At 44.9% G+C, this 18,503-nt stretch overlaps 1 protein-coding gene and 1 long non-coding RNA gene across 6 annotated transcripts in view; both read right to left on the bottom strand.

Annotated features, from left to right (window-relative positions):
* LOC309525562 overlaps positions 1–9,866 on the bottom strand; it is a 29,064-nt gene extending 19,198 nt beyond the window's left edge. The window contains exons 1-2 of the long non-coding RNA XR_014216421.1: positions 9,806–9,866; positions 7,577–7,681 (exon numbers count right to left, since the gene is read on the bottom strand). This is a non-coding gene — a long non-coding RNA (uncharacterized lncRNA). The remainder of the gene's footprint in view (positions 1–7,576; positions 7,682–9,805) is intronic.
* FHIT (fragile histidine triad diadenosine triphosphatase) overlaps positions 1–18,503 on the bottom strand; it is a 1,063,956-nt gene that overhangs the window by 524,543 nt on the left and 520,910 nt on the right. The gene's annotated exons all lie outside the window — the stretch shown is intronic.

The following is an 18,503-nucleotide window of genomic DNA, read 5'->3' as shown; positions in this document are numbered from 1 at the left end:
AAATGTGGGCTGCATAAAGGGAGAGGGACTAATACTTTTTTTCCAAAATTGTAGGCAGGACCTGCACCCTATTCAATTGGGCATTCCATGTCTCAGCCTTTTAATAATAGTAATTATTTATTATTATTCATCTGGCTGGATTTCCCCAACCACTCTAGGCGGCCCTCAACTGAATATTAAAAAACACGATAAAACATCAGACATTAAAAACTTCCCTAAACAGGGCTGCCTTCAGATGTCTTCTAAAAGTCAGACAGTTGTTTATTTTCTTGACATTTGATGGGAGGGCGTTCCACAGGGCAGGCGCCACTACCGAGAAGGCCCTCTGACTTTTATCGCTCTTGTGTCCCCCCCCCCCCAACTTAGGGCTCATGCGGACTTCCTTTCATCCCATGTTTCTGGCAATCTATAGAAACCTCAAATTGTTATTTGTTCCATTTCAGTGGTAAAGAATGGTTTTTCCTGGGGAAGAAGAAGAGTTTGGATTTGATATCCCGCTTTATCACTACCCGAAGGAGGCTCAAAGCGGCTAACATCCTCCTTTCCCTTCCTCCCCCACAACAAACACTCTGTGAGGTGAGTGGGGCTGAGAGGCTTCAGAGAAGTGTGACTAGCCCAAGGTCACCCAGCAGCTGCATGTGGAGGAGCGGGGAATCGAACCCGGTTCACCAGATTACGAGTCTACCTCTCTTAACCACTACACCACACTGGAAAGTGGGGTGGAGGGCCGAAAAAGAAAGCGCATGGACACTGCACTTTTAAAGCACAGGCCTGTGCCTAGAAAGTGTGGAGCAAAAGGTACGTATGGATGTGCCCTTACACCCTTGCCCATCAACAGTTTTCGTTTGCGTTGTTTCTAAAATCGGGGGCGGGGTTATTCATGGTCCTTCAGTTGTCATTCAGCTTGAACTCCCACCAACCAGCATAGCCAGCAGTCAGAAATGATGGGGGCTGTAATTCAACAACCATAGGTTAGCCATCCCTGCCCTAAAAGATCTATCCGGAGAAGCCCGTCTGTCCTCCCAGTTGAACGACGTGGCCCAGGGAGAGAGGGGAAAATAGTGGAAGTGAACAGCTGGCTTCGCAAATGGTGTAAACAGGAACAGTTTGGATTCTTAGATCACGGACTGCAGTTTCTTGAAGATGGACTTCTGGCAAGTGATGGGCTGCACCTCACAACGGTTGGGAGAAATGTTTTTGCCAAAAATCTCAGAAACCTCATCAGGAGGGCTTTAAACTGACTAATGTGGGGGAGGGAGACAGTGCTCCTGAAGGTAGGAGTCTATCAATTAATGAAGATGATCATCCAAATGTCATAGACCAAATGGAGCAAACAGCACGCGGACCTAGTGGAGGGAGGAAAAAATCCTTAAATAAGAGACACGGGGGAATGATTAATGGACTTCAATGTCTGTACACTAATGCGCAAAGCATGGGAAATAAACAAGATGAGCTTGAGCTCTTGGTACAGCAAACTAAATATGACATAATAGGCATCACTGAAACCTGGTGGGATAAGTCCCACGATTGGAATGTAATAATGGAGGGATACAATCTATTTCAGAGAAACAGACCAGACAAGAAAGGAGGAGGAGTGGCGTTATATGTCAGGGGTGTGTATACCTGTGAAGAGATCCAAGATTTAGAACCTCAAAGCCAAAGTGAGAGCATTTGGGTCAAAATTAAGGGAGAGAAGAATAACAGAGACCTCATTGTGGGAGTTTACTATAGATCCCCAAGCCAAACGGAGGACATAGATGATGCCTTCCTGGAACAGATGGCCAAGCATGCAAAAGGAAGGGAGATAGTAGTAATGGGGGACTTCAATTACCCGGATATTTGTTGGACGTCAAACTCAGCCAAGAGCATAAGGTCAAACAGATTCCTCACTGGCCTTGCAGACAACTTCATTGTCCAGAAAGTGGGAGAAGCAACAAGAGGAACAGCCATTTTAGACCTGGTCCTAACCAATGTTGATGACCTGGTTAGTGGGGTAGATGTGGAAGGATCATTAGGCGCGAGTGATCATGCTCTTCTGAAGTTTACTATACAGTGGAAAGGAGCAGCCAAGCATACTAGGACTCAATTTCTTGACTTTAAGAAAGCCGACTTCATAAAACTTAGGGAAGTGCTGGGTGAGATCCCATGGACAGCAATACTAAAAGGAAAGGGAGTTCATGATGGCTGGGAGTTTGTTAAGACGGAGATAGTAAAAGCACAACGTCAGGCAATACCAATGAGACGAAAACATGGAAGGTGCCTAAAGAAACCAGGGTGGCTATCTAAAGAACTTTTAACTGAATTAAGATTAAAAAAGGATGTGTACAAAAAATGGAAAAGGGGGGAAACCACCAAAGAGGAATTCAAACAAATAGCCAGCACGTGTAGACACAAAGTCAGAAAAGCTAAAGCACAGAATGAACTCAGGCTTGCTAGAGAGGTTAAAAGCAACAAAAAAGGCTTTTATGGGTATGTTCGTAGCAAAAGGAAGAACAAAGAAACAGTGGGGTCACTCAGAGGAGAAGATGGTGAAATGCAAACAGGGGACACAGAAAGGGCTGAACTCCTCAATGCCTTCTTTGCCTCAGTCTTCTCCGATAAAGAAGACAATGCCCGACCTGAAGAATTTGAAGCAAATGATTCAGCAAAGGAAACACAGCCCAGAATAACTAAGGAGATAGTACAAGAATATTTGGCTAGATTAGATGTATTCAAGTCTCCAGGGCCAGATGAACTGCATCCAAGAGTATTAAAAGAACTGGCAGATGTGATCTCAGAACCACTGGCAGTCATCTTTGAGAATTCCTGGAGAACAGGCGAAGTCCCGGCAGACTGGAGGAGGGCAAATGTTGTTCCTATTTTCAAAAAGGGGGAAAGAGAGGACCCAAATAATTACCGTCCAGTCAGTCTGACATCAATAGCAGGGAAGATTCTGGAGCAGATCATTAAGCAAACAGTCTGTGAGCACCTAGAAAGGAATGCTGTGATCACCAATAGTCAGCATGGATTTCTGAAAAATAAGTCATGTCAGACTAACCTGATCTCGTTTTTTGACAGAATTACAAGCCTGGTAGATGAAGGGAACGCAGTGGATGTAGCCTACCTTGATTTCAGCAAAGCATTTGACAAGGTGCCCCATGATATTCTTGTAAAGAAGCTGGTAAAATGCGGTCTTGACTATGCTACCACTCAGTGGATTTGTAACTGGCTGACTGACCGAACCCAAAGGGTGCTCATCAATGGTTCCTCTTCATCCTGGAGAAGAGTGACTAGTGGGGTGCCACAGGGTTCTGTCTTGGGCCCGGTCTTATTCAACATCTTTATCAACGACTTGGATGATGGACTCAAGGGCATCCTGATCAAATTTGCAGATGACACCAAACTGGGAGGGGTGGCTAACACCCCAGAGGACAGGATCACACTTCAAAACGACCTTGACAGATTAGAGAACTGGGCAAAAACAAACAAGATGAATTTTAACAGGGAGAAATGTAAAGTATTGCACTTGGGCAAAAAAAATGAGAGGCACAAATACAAGATGGGTGACACCTGGCTTGAGAGCAGTACATGTGAAAAGGATCTAGGAGTCTTGGTTGACCACAAACTTGACATGAGCCAACAGTGTGACGCGGCAGCTAAAAAAGCCAATGCAATTCTGGGCTGCATCAATAGGAGTATAGCATCTAGATCAAGGGAAGAAATAGTGCCACTGTATTCTGCTCTGGTCAGACCACACCTGGAGTACTGTGTCCAGTTCTGGGCACCACAATTCAAGAAGGACACTGACAAACTGGAACGTGTCCAGAAGAGGGCAACCAAAATGGTCAAAGGCCTGGAAACGATGCCTTATGAGGAACGGCTAAGGGAGCTGGGCATGTTTAGCCTGGAGAAGAGGAGGTTAAGGGGTGATATGATAGCCATGTTCAAATATATAAAAGGATGTCACATAGAGGAGGGAGAAAGGTTGTTTTCTACTGCTCCAGAGAAGCGGACACGGAGCAATGGATCCAAACTACAAGAAAGAAGATTCCACCTAAACATTAGGAAGAACTTCCTGACAGTAAGAGCTGTTCGACAGTGGAATTTGCTGCCAAGGAGTGTGGTGGAGTCTCCTACTTTGGAGGTCTTTAAGCAGAGGCTTGACAACCATATGTCAGGAGTGCTCTGATGGTGTTTCCTGCTTGGCAGGGGGTTGGACTCGATGGCCCTTGTGGTCTCTTCCAACTCTATGATTCTATGATTCTATGATTCTATGAATCAGCCCATCTCATGAAGCATTCTGTTTCCTGTAGTGGCCCAAGAGCAGGTGCTTCTGGGAAACCCACAAGCAGGGCATGAGGAAAAACAGCCCCTGGCACTCAGAAATATGGTGTCCTGCCTACACATCTTGCAGGGCAATCACAGTTTTACATTTTAATGCTTAATGTTGAAAGCTTGGCATTAGGGGAAGCCTAGACCAGTCCAGAGAAATATGCAATACTCTTGGGGCTTTTTTTCTCAGCCAGAACTTCCGGTTCCTCTCAGGTGGGCACCATTGCCATTTTAAGAGAACAAGGAGGGTGTTCATGGTGAGTTCCGGCACCTGTTTTTCTAGAAAATAGCACTACGTACTCTAATACCTACGGGACCACCTCTCCCGGAATGCCCCACGGAGGAACTTAAGGTCCATAAACAGCAACACCCTAGAGGTCCCGGGCCCTAAGGAAGCTAGATTAGCCTCAACCAGAGCCAGGGCCTTTTCAACACTGGCTCCGGCCTGGTGGAACACTCTGTCTCATGAGACCAGGGCCCTATGGGATCTGATTTCTTTCCGCAGGGCCTGTAAGACGGAGTTGTTCCGCCTGGCCTTTGGCTTGGAATCAATTTGATTCCCTCCCCCTTTCTTTTTTCCTCTCTCCTCCTGTGATGAGGCTATATCTTAATGTTTTAATGTTGTATTTTAATCTTGTTTCTAAGTTGTATTTCAATCAACTTGTTTTTATTATTGGTTGTTAGCCACTCTGAGCCCAGTCTTGGCTGGGGAGGGCGAGGTATAAATAAAATTTATTATTATTATTATTATTATTATTATTAAGAAAGCAGGTCTGACTAAGGAGGTCTCCATCCAACTGTGGAGGTTACTATCCAAATCTGAGTATCATTTTTAATGATACTTGTGGTGAAGAGCTTAGCGGCATGATGGCACGGCTTGGTATGACAGACTAGAGCATTATGGAAGGCAGTAATGTTAGCAACTTGCCTGGCTGATGGGTATTAGGCAAGTTGTGAATGAAATTTCTTCCATCTGAAAGGAAGGAGTCATGTTGTGTGTGTGATCCATTGTGCAGTACCATCCTATATCTATCCATCTATCTATCTAGTAGTCAACTAAGTTTTACTCAGAGGAGACCCACTGAAAATAATGGGCCTAACTTGGTCACGCTAATTAAATTCAATGGGTCTAATCAGAGTGAATCTTCGCTGGATAACACTCATATATTCCCCAATGTAATGCCGATACTGCTAGCTTAAAAAGCAAACAACACAGCAGGGGTTGTTTTAAAAGGGGGTTAAAGCATAAGAGTTTTGCAAAGCACACTTTATAGTTAGGGATACAGAAACTATGGCAGAACCAGCAACCGCTTGAAGAATTGGAATTCATCATTCCCATCAAAACCTCTCCTTTCCTCCGAGAAGGGCAGCTTTGAGGACGGGCTCCTTTGAATTAAGTGATCGTTAATGTCGCCTCCCATCTCACCCTGGCTAGTTCTATTCACAGGGAAGTCAGAGCTGACAGCCAATTCCCTTCAAGTCCTCCTCACACTTCTGGGAAGGGGAATAAAAACCCTTAAAGGTTACATACGAACAAGATTGAAAATGGGTTTTTGTAGCCGATACCACATACAATAAAATAAAGCTTTCCAGCTGACCAAGAAAATCTCAGAGAGATTCTTTCAACCATTTATTTGTTTAACAAAAAATATATACCACTTGATCGTTTGTGTGTGTGTGTTGTTGTTTTTTAAATCCCCTCTATTGTTTACCACAATATAAAATATCAAAAACTGATATTAAAAACAGGTTTAACAAATGTTCCAAAAATAGGTTTTAAAAAAAGTTTAAAACATGTCAACATCTATGTGACTGGGTAGGCTTGCCTAAACAAAACTGTTTTAAGCAGGTTCTGAAAACAGTACAGGTAACTCATATCTTGAGCAGGGGTTAGGCTCTGTTGTTGTTGTTGTTGTTTAGTCGTGTCTGACTCTTCATGACCCCATGGACCAGAGCACGCAAGGCACTCCTGTCTTCCACTGCCTCCCACAGTTTGGTCAAACTCATGCTGGTAGCTTCGAGAACATTGTCCAACCATCTCATCCTCTGTTGTCCCCTTCTCCTTGTGCCCTCCATCTTTCCCAACATCAGGGTCTTTTCCAGGGAGTCTTCTCTTCTCATGAGGTGGCCAAAGTATTGGAGCCTCAGCTTCACGGTCTGTCCTTCCAGGTTATGCTCTAGGGATGGTGAATATATGCTAAAATGCATATACCAGAACCATCCCCTTGCTGAGCGAGCAATCTCCCTGCTGCTGAGCGAGCAATCTTACCTTCCGTGTTCTGAGAGGCTCTCGCGAGATTTCTCAGGGATGTCTGAGATCTCGCAAGGGCCTCCCTGACCCCACTAAGCAAGGCAGAGAGCTCTTTTCGTGGCATTATGTTATTTTTGCTGCTTCATATGCTCCAGGACTCAACCACTGGGTTCCAAAACTAGGCACTGGTGAGCCCTTGATGGAGCCAACTTGATATTGTTGAGATACAGCACCAGAAGTAGAAGGCCTCTTACAAACAAAAAACTTCTAAGTCTTCTCTCACCCCTGCAGAACAGGTTAAAAAAAGCAGGCAATAATCATACAAGTTCTAGAATAATACTGTGCCAGGTCGCCTTTGAAAAAGAAGAAGACAGGTCAGCTTTCTTGAACACCTCAAGAACCAACCGATGAAGCCCACACAAAAGTTAAGAATTGGTAGAAGCAGAAGTATATACCCTGAAAACCTACGAAACTGAATGAGAGCATTATTTCCTAAAGCAACACTAAACAAAGTGCCTGGGTATAATTTCTGGATCAACTCCATCCTGTGTTATCTGTTGCATTGTTCAGATTGGGGGGGGGGGGAATTGCTCCCTGTAATCATATAGCAATACATGGTGGGATGATTGCAGACACAGAGTGCATACGCTTCATTCTCTGACTGGATTGTTTACTAAGGCCTAACTAGAAACCTGTAAGTTTGAAACAAGTTTTCCAAAAGAAGAAAGAAAGAAAGAAAGAGGAGAAAGCTTCCTTACTACAACATGAATTGAGGGTCTTGAAGATGAACATGAAAGATTTTACCAGCAAAACCACCAGCAATTTTAATAACAACACTCTAATAACAGAAGTCCTTGTGCAGCACTTTCGTAAATGATCAAAGTGCCTCACAGACCTTATTTCAGTAAACCTGACATCTGCTCTGTAAGGTAGGAGGGGTAGATTAGCACGGTTACCCCTAGATTGTAGGTGGGTGACAGAGGGGAAGAAATGCCTGCTGAGTTGGTAGCTGACCTGAATAAGGGATGTCTTCATTCATACTCAGAGCCACTTGTCTTCATCAACTCTGAGCCTTTAGAGATTTCACATCTCCTCCTATTCCCCTCAGCATATCAAGACCTGTTCCCGATGATAAACAAGGTATATATACTGAGCGCATGGAGGTGTCGGTGGAATCATGGTTTTTGACAACCTTGAGTGGGACAGCAGCGGTGGCCACTCTTGGACATGGATAGTGTAGCCATGGTGACCAATATACCAATGCTAGCCTGATGTCTTGACTACTGGAATGCACTCTAGGTAGAGCTGCCGTTAGCTTCAGCTAGTGCAAAAGGTGGAGGCTAAGTCTTGTCATGCAGATGTAGCTTTTTCTAAGTCATGGGGACACCCCCCTACCCCCAGAGATAATAATTATTAACAACAACAACCTGAGAAGGTAGTTCATCCTACTTCATCTAATGAATCGGGGGGGGGGGCTATTAGGCTGTCTTGTTTTAATTTTTATTATGTAATTTGTGGTTTTATATTGTGGTTTTACGTTGTGAACTGCCCTGAGACTGGTAGGTATAGGGCAGTATACAAATTTAAATCATCATAATCAGCAACTCAATTAGGCATTCTGTCTCCCAGAGTCAAAGGTGCAGGAAATCCTGCACACTCAGTTCTTACGAGATAGTCTTTAACCATTGTTTCCTGCTTGGCAGGGGGTTGGACTCGATGGCCCTTGTGGTCTCTTCCAACTCTATGATTCTATGATTCTATCTGTCTCTCTATAGGCTGTGCTTCTTCCCAGCAATAAGCATTTCCAGCAAGGAATCCGTCCAGCTCAAAATATACCTCTCTGCAGAAATGCCCACGTTTCCACCAGTCCAGATGCAAATTAAAAAAGTGGTTGAGAAATTCAAAGCATAGATTATTTCCCACATTCACTTAGAGCATTCTGTTAATTAGCCTGAATATTCATTTGCCCACCAGTTGGTCTAAACAGATATTAGATCTCTGGTGGAGACCTCACATCCTTGATGAAAATGCATTAACAGGGGAAGGGGGGAAATACGCTTCTTTGTTCAGAACTGCTTAAAGTGTGTTCTGTTCAAAAATAAAACACAGTGGATTTCACACACACAGATCATGGACTTGTAGGAAATCTTGGTGCCAGAAGAAAGTAAACTGTCCTGTTTCATTAGCAAATTCTGCAGACTTTGATTCCCTACCAGGACTTGAATGAGCTGTGCATTCAGACATGGAACAAACCTCGCCTCCTTTTTAGTGCTGTGGAAATACAGTGGTACCTCGGGTTACATACGCTTCAGGTTACATACGCTTCAGGTTACAGACTCCACTAACCCTGAAATAGTGCTTCAGGTTAAGAACTTTGCTTCAGGATAAGAACAGAAATTGTGCTCCCGTGACACGGCGGCAGCAGGAGGCCCCATTAGCTAAAGTGGTGCTTCAGGTTTAGAACAGTTTCAGGTTAAGAACGGACCTCCGGAACGAATTAAGTACTTAACCTGAGGTACCACTGTACTTCCATGCTCACTCAGTCAACAGCTGCTTGGTTCACTTTGCATATGGAAGAAGCAGCTGATTCAGACTGGCCCACCAATTTGATAGATCCCTGTTTGACAGCTTCACGCACACAGAATCCGGGCTGGTGAAGAGCACATGTATTCGCAGCTTGCTGGACAGGGCAACAGTTCTGTGCCAGCATTCCTAGAGAAGGCGCGGAACCAAATTCGCTTTGGATGCAACTGTTTGAAAGCCCCTTGGTCTTTCTAAGCCAGCAGAAACCTGGCCCGAGAATTTGTGCTCCAATCTAAACTGAAGGGAGAGCCATTAGCCAGGCTGATGTCATTGGCATTTCTCTCTTGATGCTAGATATAGGAAGCTTGGCTGGGATTCAAGATGACTTCAGTTGGCAACGACAGAACTTGCCAGCTACCATTTAGGCCCTTGCTTAATCCACATCCATTTTGTCTGCCGCAGCAGACGGTCCTTGGGGATTTTGATCGGAATTTCTTATCATATTTTTTTTTTAAAAAAAGATTTTTAAATGCTTGAGTTATCTCACCCGTATCTTGATAGAGAAGCTGAACTCGGTATATTCCCTTACCCCTGTACATGAGGACCAAGCGAGATACGAGACAGCAGCGGCTGAAGGTTAAATCTTGCACGCACGTTCTTTTAAAAACCAATCAACCCAAATTCTATTAATTGATCAATTACAACCGCCTGGTTCTTTACCTTTTCTAATTTTGCAGCTCTCATATGTCTGGGCATGCCAGCTGCTGCTCTGGAAATTAACACGATCATCTGTTCCAACCAAGAAGAAAGCAAGCACTGAGCTAGATTTAACAGAGATGAAAGGCTTAGATAAAAGTCACCGGCTCTTGGAGGCGAGATTTATGTGATGTCAATGATGAGGCTTCCTCAAATAAAGCCGGCTGTAAACATATTTGTTTCGAAACATGCTCAATGTTCTCGCGCTTTATCTAGGCTGCATAGACTGGCAGAGACGCAAAGCACTCTATTCTGGGCCATGGTAGCAGGCTGAGACAAGAGTTATATTCCCCAGCCAGTAGATTGGCAGCAGCTGAATATGTCACAGTCATACAGAAATAACAAATGTTGTTTATGAGAGCCGGCACAACAAATCTCACTTGCTGGCTAAAGCCAAGAAGCAGTCAAAAACCTATTCTTTAATAAACTCTCTATTAGAATGGATACTGTGTGAAAACCATAAACTTGTAGTGTATTAAAAGCTAACTGCTTTTCCAACACTGTACATTCCCCCTGAGTTTAAGAAGGTTCTTTGCAGGTGATATATTTACTTTGCTTCTCTTGCTATTTCGCTTGCCCCTTCTTGCATTTTTATTTCTCTTACATTTTAAAAGCATTCGCTTTTGCATCTCTGAGCTATTTCCACTCATCCCTGGAAGATTCTACTGTTGCTGCCTCCTGACATCTTCATCCTTCAGGTCCATTTCCTCCCCTCCCCCCCACCTCACCGTTTTACATTGTAAGAAGGCGGCGGCAGCTGTTCTATATAATAAAAAGAAGGTAGCATTTGGAAATCCTGAAACCGGTTTCATTCCCAAAATGCCGGTGTCATTCCAACAGATGTTCATGGAATGTATCTCAACATAAAACAATTGGTCGGAATCATCTCATGCCCTTGGAGACAAGGGAGGAGGGGAACTGAATACAGCAGGACCGATAAGCTCCTGTGAATCTGTTGCAACCAGTGCCGGATTTATGTATAAGCTGAACAAGCTTTAGCTTAGGGCCCCACTCTCTTGGGGGCCCCCCAAAAAAAATTAAAGGGGAAAAAACTGGATGTACATTTCCAAAATATAAAATAAAAAAGATATAAAATTATACCTAAATGCAGCAACAGTGTTTAGTGTTGTGTAGGCTCCTATTTGTTATGTGCAAATGGCTTTAGATACCTGTTAGGTCCATCAATTACCATATAGCATATATTCAACACAAAAAACAGTGACAATTTGCTGTTGACAAAGGACAGCTGGACATATAAAGGGCCCCATTACCTTCAGTAGCTTAGGGCCTCATCAAACCTAAATCCGGCCCTGGTTGCAACCTCAGCCCCAGTGCTTTATAAGAAAAAATGGTGCTGCTACTCACCATGGAGTTGTTACAGTAAGTGCCACACTGTTAACATAGGGGGAGTTGCTGGTAGTGCGTACCCCTGAGTACCCTCAGAAAAAAAGCTCAGCTCCTACCTCCTCCTCAGCTGCCTGTCCTACGTTTGCAGTGCTTTCTGTCTCTTCTTCCTCTCTCTCACTCAAGCCTGTTGCTTGTTCAGCCTCCAACCATTCTGCCCCCCACCCTTCATCCTCTGACCTATCTTCCGTCTCCCAGCACCACTCCCCTGGCTCTAAACCTTCCTCTTCTGAGGCTTCCCTAAAGGGTTCTCCAGCTGAAGCATCCCACCGCTCCTTATCTGCCAGCCAGTCCCTGACACGGGCCAATGGCCTGATCCAGCAGGATTCAACTTTCGTTCTAATCAGGGCCAGATTGAGGTTTGATGAGGCCCTAAGCTACTGAAGGTAATGGGGCCCTTTGTATGTCCAGCTGTCCTTTGTCAACAACAAATTGTCACTGTTTCTTGTGTTGAATATGCTATATGGTAATTGATGGACCTGGGACGCGGGTGGCGCTGTGGGTAAAAGCCTCAGCGCCTAGGGCTTGCCGATCGAAAGGTCGGCGGTTCAAATCCCCGCGGCGGGGTGCGCTCCCGCTGCTCGGTCCCAGCGCCTGCCAACCTAGCAGTTCGAAAGCACCCCCGGGTGCAAGTAGATAAATAGGTACCGCTTACCAGCGGGAAGGTAAATGGCGTTCCGTGTGCTGCGCTGGCTCGCCAGATGCAGCTTTGTCACGCTGGCCACGTGACCCGGAAGTGTCTCCGGACAGCGCTGGCCCCCGGCCTCTTGAGTGAGATGGGCGCACAAACCCCAGAGTCTGTCAAGACTGGCCCGTTCGGGCAGGGGTACCTTTACCTTTACCTTTAATTGATGGACCTAATAGGTATGTAAAGCCATTTGCCACTGTTGCTGTTATGTAGGTTTTATTTTATTTGTTTTTTATCTTATATTTTGGAAATGTACATCCAGGTTTGTTTTTTCTTTCTTTATTTTTGGGGGGCAAGAGAGGGGGCCCTAAATTATAGCTTGTTTAGCTTATACATAAATCTGGCACTGACTCTAATGAAGTCATGCAGGGAGGAGGGAGAGCAACTGTAAGAAAAGGACTGTGAAGGGTCTCCCTCTTAGAATTTCTTTGACGTCTGCACCTTTCTTTCCAAAGCAGCCTCCCGCATAGCCAAGAACAGGAGTCCAGCCCTCTTTGCCCACGACAACCTAGAAATAATCCCTTGCCTTCAAAGGATCTGTAATGATTCATTACACTATTATGCAACGTGCACTATTAGCAACATCCCTAACAATACCTCTCTCTCTCTCCCCCATATTAAATATAAATTGCTTTTTTTCCCATGCAGAGATCATGTAGGTTTTGTTTTCACCCCCTAAAGCAAATTCCAAAGGTCACTGTCAAGTTCTTGTTAAGTCAGTGAAAGCAGATGCTTCTCGTGACACTTGGGCAGGAAGGAGGCTACGATCGCTGAAGATATTGCTTCAAAAACAGACAGGGCTGGAGGGAGACATGCCTCCTGTCAGCCAGTCGATAATGTGCTAGGAGAGTATTTATTATGTTTAGTTAGGGAAGAATTATTACAGGAAAAATCCAGCTCGCCTTCACTGCTGCGGATGCTCAAATTAAATGGCAAGTGGCAGAAGTCTACTGCTCTGCCGAAGGCTCGGGGAGAGAGCAGGCTGGAAAATGCCCTCAGCTTTACAGACATATCACCCACCACTGTCAGTGGGATTCCCAAAACATGCCTCTAGAGCAGCAATATGCCCTCAAGCATCCTGACTAGAAGAGGAAATTAAAATGACTGGCAGAACCAAGAGAGCGAGCCTTGGCCCTTCAGAAGATGGTGAATAAAAACCACAGCTTGAGTGGGCCTTAACTCATTCTTTTTCCCTCCCTTTTGATTTCAGAGAGATCAAGGATAATACAGTGGGCAAATGAGTGAAAAAAAGGGGGGCACTCTTCAGGCTTTGTTGCAAGATCTTGCTCAGACGCCCATGTTAAGCTTTGCTTATCTGTTTAAGATGAGTAAGTTGATTCACTGACAACACAGCAAATCCAGTCTACTCATCTGCTTCCAAATTAACAAGAATGAAATGTTGCTTTTCCTACCTCTGCTCCTCAAACTCAAAATTTCAGAATATTGCTTTTTTTAAAAAAACAAAAACTTTAATTTAGGATATGTTCAACTTTGCTGATTTTGTGCCATTTTGTGCCACAAACCCTGATTTCTATGCTGCCCACAAAACTAACTAAGATAGAACTTCATAGCATGGCTTACCTGAATTCAGGGTAGGTAACTTATACACAGTCTCTGGAGAGATATGAATACTATCAGCTGACAATGGCATCTGATTTGAATACTATGAGCAAAGCCTTGCAAACAGGCCCAGCTACCAGTATACAGTGTTCAACCTCACAAAACAGCAGAATTATATGTTCAGCATCCAAATACTGCTTTGTCCCTTTCGCCTTTGAACTAAGCTTTATGTCTTAGCTTGTCCATATTAAGATCAAACCACATGAACTACATTGACATGAAGGAATCTCTAGGCTCTTAAGAATGAATTTTGGATCACGAGAAAAAGTATCACCTGGAAGCGAGAAGGCAAAAAATGTCTGCCAATGTCTTGTCATTCCAAGACCATTGAAAAGAGAAATTAGTTCTTCCAGTAGTGCAGAGCAGCCTAATGAGTCTGATCAATCCAGATAAGACTGAAACTCTGTTGGTGGGTGGTTCCTTAGACTGAAGGAATGGGTTTCCAAAACCCAAAACTGACTGTGCAGGCAGTTTTTAAACTGCACCAAAATCCCCATTTCTCCTTAGCTAAAATGCATAAACTTTAGCCGTTGAGCTAATGCAAAACAAGAACACAGCTCTCTCCCTTATCAGTTTGACGGCAAGACTGGCCTTGACTTTACCAGTAGAACAGACACAGACATATCTTATGTCCTGACCACAAATGAAGCAGAAACCCAAGTCTGGGACTAACGCCAGAGCATGTTCTCGGAAGTAGTGACCTCTTGCTCCAAGATAGGAGTAGGAACAGGAATATCCTTTTATGGTCAGAAGTACAGGAAGGAAGATCCTTTTATGGTTGAGAGTACCAGAGCAGGAACATATGTGATGTCAACCTGTGTACGTACGCCGACGTGGTTGGGCTCCTAGGGGAGGAGTGAGAGGGTGCTTGGAGGATATATAAACTGCATGAAACCTGTTATTTCTTTGGACTTGCTGTCGACTTGATCACACAAGTGCCTTCTGCTATCCGGAGAGCAGAATAAACTCTTTCTTTGAATCAACCTCAGGTGTCGTTTGACTTCCTTCCTCCTGTCCCGGAGCAACGCTGACCCAATCGGTGAATTCCAATAAGGCTACAAGACTATATGGAAAGGAAGTTGCCTGCTCTTGACGAGGTATGTAGCTTGGGGGTACACCTGGATCCCTTGCTTTTGCTTAAGGCTTAGGTGGCCTTGGTGATGTGGAGAGCCTTCCACCAGTTTCTGCTAGTGGCCCAGCTGCACCCCTATCTAGACAGGAACAGGGTAACTTCTGAAGACGGTTCAGAAACTTCAGCTGGTGCAGAATTTGGCAGTGAGGCTGCTCACTGGCGCGAGATGGTTTGGATTTGATATCCCGCTTTATCACTACCCGAAGGAGTCTCAAAGCGGCTAACATTCTCCTTTCCCTTCCTCCCCCACAACAAACACTCTGTGAGGTGAGTGGGGCTGAGAGACTTTAGAGAAGTGTGACTAGCCCAAGGTCACCCAGTAGCTGCATGTGGAGGAGTGGGGAAGCGAACCCGGTTCGCCAGATTACGAGTCTACCGCTCTTAACCACTATACCACACTGGCATATTATACCAATCCTGTGCCCTCTGCGTGGCCTATCAATCAGTTTCCAGGTCCAATTCAAAGAGCTGGTTTTGACCTATAAAGCCTTAAAATGGCTCAGGGCCACAATACCTCAAGGAATGCCTCTCTCCATATGAACCTACCTGGACCTGCAATCATCATTTGAGGCCCTTCTTCATGTGCCCCCTCCACAGGAGGTCTGGAGAGTGTCAACACGAGAATGGACTTTTTCTATAGTGGCTCCCTATTTGTGCAATGCTCTCCCCAGGAAGGCTTACCTGTCATGAATAGTATGAATGTTCGGCCCAAAAGAAGATGGAGAATTCGCAAGGCATGATATGCTGGCAAGCGAAGCGAGAAACTAGTTTTATCAAAGAGGAATATATGACTGTGGTGTTTTGGCTGTTGTTTACGGAAAGCAAAAAACAAAAAACAAAAACAGGAAGGAACTGGCAATGGGCCATGAACATGAGATAAAGGTCCGGAACATACTGTCTGTCTGCTCTGAGGTACAACTGAAAAGGGTTTTCTTGATGGTGGTCCAGGAGGAGAGCAGGAGAAGAGCGGTGGAGATTCAATCCTTCTGCAAGCCAGCCCACAGATGGCAATGGGGAAAGAAGACTATAAAAAGGCCTCTCTGCCTCAGTGTGCCGGGACTAGCACTAATTCTCAACACCCACAGCTCTTGTGTGAGGCATGATCAGCCCACATGAAGGGCCTTGTGAGTATGGATGAATGAATGTGTGAGTGCTTGAACCTCTTGATACCAATGTATTAATGTATACAGTGGTACCTCAGTATACATTATCCTGGACAATGACAGTTCTCTTTCTCAAGCTCTGGGAGGAAGACCTTTCATTGCCTACAGACAGCCACCCAATCTTAAACAACTCCTAACCCACAATAATACTACAACCAGACTTAACACGGACACTGGCACCAGAGCCTGCAATAAACCCAGATGCCAACTTTGCTGCCACATACACCCGGACAACACCATTACTGGCCCCAACAACATCACACATACCATCTCGGGACTATTTAATTGCTCATCGTCCAACATTGTGTATGCCATCAAATGCCAACAGTGTCCTTCAGCTCTCTATATTGGACAAACAGGCCAAACCTTACGCCAAAGAATAAACGGACATAAATCTGACATCAAGAATCACAAAACAGAGAAACCAGTAGGAGAACACTTCAATCTCCCAGGACATTCTATACAAGATCTCAAAGTAGCTGTTTTACTACAAAGGAATTTCAGAAATAGACTGGAAAGAGAAGCTGCTGAATTACAACTCATTACCAAACTTAAAACAATGGAGAGACCTGGTCTGAACAGAGACATTGGATTCTTATCTCATTATACATGACTAAGCCATTTCTCACCTTCCCACCCCTTGCCTTTTCCTGTAAGACCTATTACAGTCGTTAAGAGTCGTCAACAGGCTCATCCCAGCTATCTGCCAATCTCCGATTCCCACCACCCTTCTGAGTAATACCCCTCCCCACCTTCTCAATATATAGAAGGATCTGGCAACTTCTGTTTCAGTGTATCTGAAGAAGTGTGCATGCACACGAAAGCTTATACCAAGAACTAACTTAGTTGGTCTTTAAGGTGCTACAGGAAGGAATTTTTTTATTTTGACTATGACAGACCAACACGGCTACCCATCTGTAAGTGGTACCTCAGGTTACAGATGCTTCAGGTTACAGACTCTGCTAACCCAGAAATAGTACCTCGGGTTAAGAACTTTGCTTCAGGATGAGAACAGAAATCGTGCACTGGCAGCGCAGCGGCGGCAGGAGGCCCCATTAGCTAAAGCGGTACCTCAGGTTAAGAACAATTTTAGGTTAAGAACCGACCTCCAGAACAAATTAAGTTCTTAACCCGAGGTACTTGGGTTAACTGTACTTGGCTATATGAAATAAATGTTATATGAAAGGTGTGTAAACCCAGATCTGATCTCCAACGTGTCTTGTTGAAAGTCCTATAGAACACGGAATATCACTTGTCTCTCTGGATTGTAAAAGAACAAAGTCACCACAATTTTGTGACACACCTAGCACCTTCATTACATGTAGAAGCAGGGGGAAAACACTTATCTATAAGCAGGCCTTTGGTTGATTAACATGTTATGGCCTTTTAAATGGGTTTGTAGGAGCAAGGCTAATGGTTTGTTCTTGTTCTTGTTTTATTATGTATTTTATGTTCTCATTTTGTATTCTTATGTTGTGAACTGCCCTGTGATCTTCAAATGAAGAGTGATATAATAATGATGATGATGATTATGATGATAGGTAAAGGTAAAGGGAGGGGACGCGGGTGGCGCTGTGGGTTAAAGCCTCAGCGCCTAGGGCTTGCCGATCGAAAGGTCGGCGGTTCGAATCCCCGCGGCGGGGTGCGCTCCCGCTGCTCGGTCCCAGCGCCTGCCAACCTAGCAGTTCGAAAGCACCCCCGGGTGCAAGTAGATAAATAGGTACCGCTTACCAGCGGGAAGGTAAATGGCGTTCCGTGTGCTGCGCTGGCTCGCCAGATGCAGCTTTGTCACGCTGGCCACGTGACCCGGAAGTGTCTCCGGACAGCGCTGGCCCCCGGCCAATAGATGTGAGATGGGCGCACAAACCCCAGAGTCTGTCAAGACTGGCCCGTTCGGGCAGGGGTACCTTTACCTTTACCTTAAAGGTAAAGGGACCCCTGACCATTAGGTCCAGTCATGGCCGACTCTGGGGTTGTGGTGCTCATCTTGCTTTATTGGCCGAGGGAGCCGGCGTACAGCTTCTGGGTCATGTGGCCAGCATGACTAACCCGCTTCTGGCGAACAAGAGCAGCACACAGAAACGCTGTTTACCTTCTCGCTGGAGCGGTACCTACTTATCTACTTGCACTTTGCCGTGCCTTTGAACTGCTAGGTTGGCAGGAGCAGGGACCGAGCAACGGGAGCTCACCCCATCGCAGGGATTTGAACCGCCGACCTTCTGATCGGCAAGCCCTAGGCTCTGTGGTTTAACCCACAGCGCCACCAGCGCCCCCAATAATAATACTAATAGCAGCTAAATTAAGGAATGTGATGTCTTATCTCTCAGAAGAAAATTCATTCAAGACTTTAGCTTTAAAAATGCTAGAGAGCAAATTTGCTAGATCTATAGTCAGGGCTGGGACAAATGAAAAGGTCCCAAAGGGTTAGGGAGATGGGACTTCTTCAAACAGGGTACAAGTCTATACTTACTCCACCATTTCACACTGTTATAATTGATAATTTACACCTTTCAGTGCAGCTATACCTACTGTACCCACTCGCAGAGCTCAGGCGGTGCTGAATTTCAGCATCTCGGCTAAGAGTGATCGAAGAAGAAGAAGAAGAAGAAGAAGAAGAAGAAGAAGAAGAAGGAAGAAGGAAGAAGAAGAAGAAGA

Source organism: Podarcis vaucheri, assembly GCF_965113315.1.
Source record: "Podarcis vaucheri genome assembly, chromosome: 2".
Classification (NCBI taxonomy): Eukaryota; Metazoa; Chordata; class Lepidosauria; order Squamata; family Lacertidae; genus Podarcis; species Podarcis vaucheri.
The sequence above is the reverse complement of the archived record's forward strand: the minus strand, read 5'-3'. Positions and strand labels throughout refer to the sequence as shown.